Raw genomic sequence first — 9,091 nt, forward strand, 5'->3', positions numbered from 1 at the left:
AAACCCCACTGTAAATTTGAAACATTTTAGTATTAATGAAAGAATGTATACTAGTAAGTGATTGAGTGCTGACCAAGCCAATGATGCCTCTCTCTGTTCTGCACTTGTTCTCAGGAGCCCCCTGTTCTATAGCATCTTTTCTTTTCTCCATCTATTTAAACCATAGTATCTTTATAATATACCCCCAAGTCTCTCCTGCCCCTATCTCATCTTCTGTGCCTTGCCCTTAATGCACTCAATTTTAGCTCAGTTCACATTAACTTGTGGTTTTCTGTAAATAAGTCATCAATTGTATTATGCAAACCGAAGACGCTATGCTGATTACCTTGTCATTGGAACTCTCCAAAACCGAGGCACTCACTCCACCATGGGCTCCAGGTCTTCTTTCTGGAAGTGGATGCTGGCCTTCCTGCAGGGATCTTCAATTGGGTTTGCTCAGAAGGAGACTGAGCAACAGGGATACAGGTGCAAGTAGGAAACATAAGCAGGGGAACAAAAAAGTGAAGTGGAAAGAAAAAGGGCAATAAAGCATTTGTTACTGTGGCTACTGGAGAATTCTAGAACAATGTAGAAGACGTGCCTCAGAGTCAGCCGGCCTGAGGGGCTAGAGAAGTACGTTACTTCTACACAAACTCCTGTAGTCGTTGTGTCTTTGCTTGAGGACTCCCAAAGGAGTGGGTAGGGGTGCTCCAGTATCTGTCTCTAGTTAGTTGCATCATGGACATAGTGAAACCAAACTTTTGAGAAAAGAAATCTGGGATTGGTAGTTGGAAATCCCCCAGGGCCAGGGTATGTGGGAGGGGCATGAGCCACAGGAACTGAAAGCATAAAATTAGAATAAAATCTGGACTCAAAACCCTACTTTTGCTAGACACCATCTAAAATCACATTACTCACCTTCCTTTCTCTAAACCACTTTCCCTTTTGAAAAATGAAGATTGTAGTATCTACTCGCAGGTGGCAGTGGCTCACGCCTATAATCCCAGCACTTTGGGAGGCCAAAGTGGGCAGATCTCTTGAACCCAGGAGTTTGAAAACTGCCGGGGCAAAATGGTGAATCCCCACCTCTACAAAAAAAAAAAAAAAAACTGAAAAATTAGCTGGGTGTGATGTCCTGCACCTGTGGTCTCAGCTACTTGGGAAGCTGAGGTAGGAAGATTGCTTGGCCCTGGGAGGTTGAGGCTGCAGTGAGCCGTGATGGTGTCATTGCAGCCCAGCCTGGGCGACAGAGTGGGACCCTGTGCCCCAAACAAAAAATCTACCTTTTGAAATTGCTCTAAAAATGAAATAAAATAACTGGATTAGTATAGTGCCTAGGTTGTTTAAATGATAACAGTTATTATTATTATTAAGCCAGTATTAGCATAACACAATAGCCTGCATAGGTATCTAATAAATATATACTGAGTCTAAATTTATATATAATGAAATTCTATTTTAAAAGCTCCAAAAGGCATTTAACTTGAATTTTCCTATTTGTATTTTCCATCATAATATCCAGAATGCTAGAAAATTACAGATGTTATGGAAAATAATTCTTCAAACATCAGGGACGTGTTTTAATATATGTTAACAGAATGACCTTGCTTTTCAACACTCCACAGAAAATAAACTAATTAGAAGGAAGGAAAGAACATGAAAAGAAAAATATTATTCAAACAGGACATGAAAAGAGAGCTACTCTTCAAATATTTATAGGGTTTCGGCCCCAGAGTTTTCCATGTTTTCATCTCCATTCAATAGCCTCGGGAAGATGGGGGAGGGCACATTTTGTCATGTGGTGAGATGAGGAGCACCTTCAGGGAGTGACAAGGTTGAGCGGACATTGCATCCTGCCGGGAGGGACGGGTAGGTGCCCCCTGCCTCCTCTCTCCAGGTATCAGATGGTGAATGGGAAGAAATGGAAAGTAAAAAAGATTCTGAATTTGAGAGATTTCAAAGGTACATAGGTTTTTTCAAATGCAGAGGAGACTCTTGGCTGTCCCAATAGTTCCAGTTCCTTAAGTTATGAGTCACAGAACTTGCATGTCCAGGTAAGTGCTGGAAGGAGTCAGGATGAGTTTTCAATTGGAGACCTCACCATGGTGACAGAGGGCTTCTCTCTGAAAAGACGGTGTCATTAATGTGACTCAGCTCCAAGGTCTGTGTTCTCCCATGACATTCCCAGGGCACAAGGTCTGAGAAACCATAATGGGGACATCGGTCTCTGCCCTGGGTCACTCAGCAGTGGAAAGGAACAGAGTCAGATGGCACAGGCGTGGCCACTGTGAGGGAGATGTAGTGCTGGTGTGTGATCTGTGATCTTTTGTCAGCTCTTACTCTTCTTGTAAGGTACCTGGGAGAGCTCAAGGAGGGCTGGGCTGAAGGTTTCTTTCATTTGAGAAGTGTCTTTGACTCTGGGAAATTAAAATGTGAAGGGTAGGGCCCAAGACAGAGGCAATACAGAGCTGGTGACTTGGAGGAAATCAGATAAAGGGAAGAAATATCAAATTTGTTTCCTAAGCTATCCAAACAAATACATCTAGGATTATGAAGTTGAAATTAAGGGGGAAAAAAAAAGGCAAAGGAAGAGAGCGCTAAAATAAATAATGAAAGTAAATTAGAAACACACAAAAAATTTCACTTACATTATGTCATTGAATCCTAATAGTATTCTGATGAGAAGGAGTCAATAGCTTCATTTTATAAAATAGAGGAAAGTGATGCTGTAATCAGATTTTTTTTTTTTTAATACCAGTTCAGATCCCCTACCCAAGGCACAGGCCATGTGCCATGCCTTCTGGTTGAAGTACCATTCCCACAACTGTTTCTTATTTTATTCATTTCTGCTTACTTTTTTTTCCTTCTACTTTGGGCTAATCTGAAAATCTTCTCTTAATATCTTTAAAAACATACCTATTAGCGTGTACTTTTAATCTTTAAAAAATAACATATACATTTAAGACTAGAAATCTACTTCTAACCACCGTCTAGCCCCATCCCATGAGATAAGTTTTATTTATATTTATTTTTTATTTTTATTTTTAAATTTTTTTTGAGATGGGGTCTTGCTCTGTCACCCAGGTTGGAGGGCAATGGCACAGTCATGGCTCAGTGCAGCCTCAGCCTCAAACTCCTGGACTCAAGAAATTCTCTTGCCTCAACCTCCTGACCGTCTGGGAGTACAGGCACACATCACCATGCCCGGCTGATTTCTAGTTTTTCTGTAGACAGGGTCTCACTATGTGACCCAGGCTGACACTGAACTCCTGTCCCGAAACAGCCTTCTCACGTTGGCAAACTCCCAAAGTGCTGTGATTATAGGCGGAAGCCACTGTGCTTGGCCATTTTCTTTTTTAAATTATTTTAATTGAGTTACAATTTACATACAAAAAAGTACACAGATTTTTAGCACAAAGTTCAATAAGTTGTGGCAAATGTATTCCGTAAACTCAAATCAACATGACATTCCACCACCCTAGATACGTTCCTTATTCTTCCTCCAGTCATCCCCCAGAAAACACTATTCTGATTTCTATTAATTCATATAAATACACACACAAGACTACATTGTTTAGTCTTTTGGGGATGGCTTTTTGGTTCAATATAACATATATATGTTTAATATCCATCCATGCTATATACATGGATTGACCGCTTCATGTTTATGGTTGAGTAATATTTCAGTATTAGAATATACTATCTTTCAACATTTTCTTTCTTATAATTTATTCCCCTAATAATGGATGTTTGACTTTTTTTCAGTTTGGAGCTGTTGAGAGTAAAGCTAGTATGAATATTTGTATATGGGACTTTTTGTAGACATATGTTGTCATTATCTTGGGTAAATATCTGGAAGTGAAATTGCTGGATCACAGGGTATGTGCATATTTAACTTTATAAAAAACTGCTTTTTTCCCAAAAGTCGTTATATTTAACATTTTCAACAGAAATGCAAGAGAGTTCTAGTTCTTCATAATCACACCAATATTCAGTATTGTCCTTCATTTAAAAATTTTAGCCATTTTTGTGAATGTGAAATAGTATCTCACTTTAGTTTTAACTTGTATCCCTTTATGACATGATGTTGAGCACATTTTCATAGTCTTACTGGACTTTTATACTTCTTTTGACCATATTTATTACAATTGGGCTGTTTATATGTTATTGAGTTATATGAGTCCTTTATATAATCTAGATACAAGGTTTTCTTTCCCAGATGGGTGTGTTACAAACATTTTCTCCATTTGGTGACTTGCCTTTTTACTTTCTTAATGGTGTCTTTTATTTTAATTAAGTCCAACTTATAATTTTTAAATTATGATGAGTATTTTTTGTGTCATGAGAAGTTTTTCCAACCTGCCAAATCTGTAAGCATATTTTCCTATGTTTTCTTATAGAAACTTTAGAATATAGTCTTATGTGTGGGACAGATGTGTATATATCTTCTTTGAATTAAATGTCATGATTACAATGAGATATGAGTTGAGGTCCATTTATTTTATAGACAGATAGCTAGTTTTCTATCACTATTTGTTCAAACTTTTATTTTCCCATTAGTTTGCCACCATGTCTTCACTGGAAATTAGTTTAATATCTACAAGAAACATTTCATGAACATATACATTATTCCAGGAGTTTATGGAGGCAGTAATTTTTTACCCAAGAAGTAAGGATTGAACTTGAGATGTCTAGGAGATTGAATTTTGTTCTTACAAAAACAACACATTCCACATAAAAAGTCTGGTTAACTTCTAACTAATTTTCACTTCAATTAAAACTCAGGAAGAAGGCCGGGGCAGTGGCTCACGCCTGTAATCCTAGAAGTTTGGGAGGCCAAGGTGGGTGGATCATCTGAGATTTGGAGTTCAAGACCAGCCTGGCCAACGTAGGAAACTTTATCTCTACTAAAAATACAAAAATTGGCTGAGTGTGGTGGCACACACCTGTAATCCCAGCTACACGGGAGGCTGAGGCATGAGAATCACTTGAACCTGGGAGGTGGAGGTTACAGTGAGCCAAGATGGCACCATTGCACTCCAGTCTGGGCAACAGAGTGAGACTCTGACTCAAAAAAAAAAAAAAACTCAGGAAGAAAAAAAGAAAATCCTAAATGCTTCTAGTAAACAAACAAATAAACAAATGAACAGGAAAAAAAAAAGCTTATATTCAAAGCATTTCAAAGGATTAAGAATCAGAAAAATATTAGGCTCATGATCAGAACACTGGTAGCCCGGGGACACTGTAAAAATGCCTTTGACATTCTGACAGGAAAATATTTGAAACCTAGAGTTCTATACCAACTCAAATATTAGATAAATGTGAAGGTAAGCTGAAGATATTTCATGCAATCAAGACATTTAAAAAATGTTATTTTTCTTGCCCTTTCTCATAAAAAACGACTGGAGGATTTACCCAGCAAAACAAGAAAGTTTTTAGGGAAGTGTCCTTAATTTAAGACCTTGGAGTGGGTTGAGTTTAGAAGAAAACATACCCACGGAGTATCAGTGTTTCTCAAGGGTCCTGTGGATCCCAGTTCCCTTCTCTGTACTATGAGGATAAATTAAACTGTATTTTGTAGTTTTATGAGAATGAACTCAAAACGTTTCCTTACTAAGATACAAGCAGCAAGACTTTGTTAAACTATGTCTTAGTGATGACCTGAATTAAAATCATGTGTTTATTTTAAAAATATAGATTCCTGGGTCCCACCATAGTCTATAAATTTTTATCACTGGGCTTTAAGCTCAAGAGTTTGCATATTTGATAAAGTCTCAATTATCATTCCCACCATACCTTGCCAAGCATGTGCTGAGATATCAGGTACATTTGGTTTCAATCCTTGTCTTGCATACAGTATGAGTAACCTGGGAAATTTCCGTAAACTTGCTTGGCATCTGTTTTCAAACTTTTTGAATAGGTGATGATGAGGATGATTTCTCTTGCATACAAAACCTTTAGCATTGGGCTTGCCATTTGGTGGGCATTCAATAAATGTGAGTTCCCTTCCCCTCCATGAATCAACTTTGTCTCTGATATAATATTGTCTTGGCACTCATTTACCAAATCAGACAGTTAAAATAAAAACTCCAGACATTGAATTGGATCCAACGTCAATTGTACAAACTATTACCAACAGCTGGTTATTGAGCAACTAGTATGTGTCTTGCATTCCGTTGCATGCTGTGAGGAAAATTAGCATTTTAGAAACAGAATTTTATGCCATAAGAGGACATCTTGACAGACAGCATCAATGCAAAGACACTTCAGGATAGGAGAAGGTAAAAGATGGGAGATGCCTTGCAGGAGTTCTGCTTGAACATCCCCATTGCATAGAGTAAGAGACTGAGAGTCTGGAAAGTTGAGATTTCCCCCAAAAAATATCGACAATAAAAAATAAATATAAACAGATTCAGATGGAACAATTATAGAACAGTTTTCTTTTAAATGCAACAGTAATTTTTTAAATTATAATCTGAAACATTTATATGAACCAAATGCGACATGAAAGATCAGTATATAAAATATATAAGACAAGCTTCTCTGCTTGAGCCTGGATTCAGATGTCCAGAGTTATATCCACTTGGATCCTTGAAGGAACATGTCAAAAACTGGCTCTTTAAATACCATCAATATAACTCATCAATAAGACAAAGGCAAGCTTATTGCTTACTGATATAAAGGAGTACGCCATCTTTGTAGAGTTTTGGCAGTGTCTAAGAGTGGGGTCTGTAAGGTCAGAATTAATTGAGATGTGGAAGTTTGGTTTAATGAGGGTCTTTCAATGTGGTGACTTGATAAATATTGGGTAAGAATCGTGATAAAGATGATTAGTGGAAATAGTAAGGACAGGATTTTGAGCTGAAGGACTCAAAGGATGCTAGGGTACAAACTCTCTGTTGCTGCTTTCCACTAAAGACTCAATAAGTCTTTAGGAAATTCGTGTAATGAACCATCTATCCATCTATTTGGCCAGGACAATTTCAAAAAAGTAAAGCACATAATGAAGTAATAAATGTAATGAAAAAGCTGTAATGAAAATGGTGGAACAGCACAACCAAGTTAACGCAGGCAGTAAAGTGTAGTTTCTATTCTCAGTGTTTAGGCTGAGTATAGGGTTACACAGCTTTGATTCTCAAACCCTTGGAGATTTTGAAGCAGAGCCAGAAAACCACTGTCACCCGACTGTGTACCTCCTCCAGTCAGTTTCTCATGTAGCTGACATTCAGTGCGAAGGATCCTAGCTCTTCTCTCTATGACACCTTTATTGTCACCCAATCTTGCATTTCACTTCCACACCTTCCTTTTAGTCTGCCTCAACTCCACTCATAGCTGATGACTGATGAAGCTTCACCAGACTTCATCTTTAGACTCAACTGTAAATAGAATCATTCACGCATTCATGATCTGGCTTCATTCTGCTTCTTGCCATCCCGGTGACCCCAAATATGTGGCCCACTCCCAGTCCAGGGACTTTATGCTGCCAGGAATCCATGTGGCTTGAACTTTTGGGAGGCCCAACTTTATTCCCCTGAGAAAGAGTGTGTCATCAAGACTACCTCCTTGTAGTTTTGAGTGACATTTATGTTCACACAAGGCTTTGCAAATGGCAAATTTGGAGAAATGTATTGAATCCTTGAAAGGCACAATTAGACAAACAGTTTGTCTTAGTTGGTTTAGGCTGTCATTTTAAAATACCACAGGCTGGGATGCTTAAACAATAGAAATTTATGTCTCAATTTTAGAGATACTGAGAAGTCTATAATCCAGGTGACTGGCAAGGTAGATTTTGTTCTAACTCCTCTTCTTATAGCTTATAGGCAGCCACCATCTCATTTTGTGCTCACATGACCTCTTCTTTGTACATATAAAGAGTAAGAGAGAACGGATAGAGATGCAAGCTCTCTAGTATCTCTTATAAGGGCACTAACTCTATCATGTGGGTTCCGTCTTCATGACCTTATCTAATTCTATTACCTCCCAAAGACCTCATCTCCAAATACCTCCACACTGGGGGGTTACAGATTCAACATATGAATTTATAAACTTACAGAGGACATAATTATTCAGTCCACAACACAGGTCCAAAATATTAGTCCCTTTGCTAAAGAACATTTTCTCGGCCACACCCTATTTATTGTTTTTCTACTCACTACCAGACCCAGGGGCATGACAAGGATGACCTGTCAAATGAGTAAGTGTATCTTGGGAATAAATTGAGATTAAATTTGTCATAAAACATTCAAAGACACTATGCAAAGTAAATTGCCTTATCTGAGTGTGACAAGCCTGAATTAGAAAACTGGCTCTGTCACTTACTAACTTTACAACCTTGAATAAATTATTTAATAATGCTTATCCTCAATATCTTAGCTTCATTTTTTAAAATGGGGTTAGAACTACTTATCTGATAAAGCTGTTACCAGGATTACAGGTTAAAACATAATGTACCAGATATATGGTACATAGTCAATGTAGAGTGGTTTTACTTTCTTTGGTGGGACATCTAATTTCTGGGCCTTCATATAAATACTTCTGAAAGTAATTATTGCTGTAGTTGCTATATAAATTCTATCAATGTATGTCTCCAATGCAGAAGCAGAAGGGAGAGGGATGAGGAGAAAGGAAGACATATGAGAGAAGGAAGAAGAAGGAGACCTCATATTTATGGAGTTTTTACCATGTCCCAGGCACTGCAATGAGACTGTAACACAACTTGAATGATTGATCAGGTATCATTATAATCTCTCCTTCATAGGTAAGAAAGGTGAAGTCCAGAGACTAGGAAGTCATTTATCCAATGTGCCATAAAATGTTCTGAATTTATATATATTATATCTAGTAATTCAAACTACTCTCCCGGGATAGTGATTATTATTCCCATTCTCATGCTAGGGAAACACAGGCAGAGATTGGAGCACATAGCTCAAGCTCACAAAGCTGGCCTGATGCAGTCTAGGTACAAGTTCAAGTCTGTTCTACTTCTACATTTCACACTTTTTTTTTTTTGTAAATCCAAGTCTTAATACTAGGAAAATATTCTTGTGCAATTGTAGAATTTATATTTACATTCACATTTTGTTATACTTCTTTTTTTTTTTTTTTTTTTTTT

At 37.7% G+C, this 9,091-nt stretch overlaps 1 long non-coding RNA gene across 1 annotated transcript in view; it reads right to left on the reverse strand.

Moving 5' to 3' along the window:
• The window catches only part of LOC108529517 (uncharacterized), a 70,748-nt gene that overhangs the window by 2,121 nt on the left and 59,536 nt on the right, over window positions 1-9,091 (reverse strand). Inside the window, exon 3 of the long non-coding RNA XR_001885561.1 lies at window positions 326-446. This is a non-coding gene — a long non-coding RNA (uncharacterized LOC108529517). The remainder of the gene's footprint in view (window positions 1-325; window positions 447-9,091) is intronic.

This window comes from Rhinopithecus bieti, unplaced genomic scaffold (genome assembly GCF_001698545.2).
Source record: "Rhinopithecus bieti isolate Rb0 unplaced genomic scaffold, ASM169854v2 scaffold_865, whole genome shotgun sequence".
Classification (NCBI taxonomy): domain Eukaryota; kingdom Metazoa; phylum Chordata; class Mammalia; order Primates; family Cercopithecidae; genus Rhinopithecus; species Rhinopithecus bieti.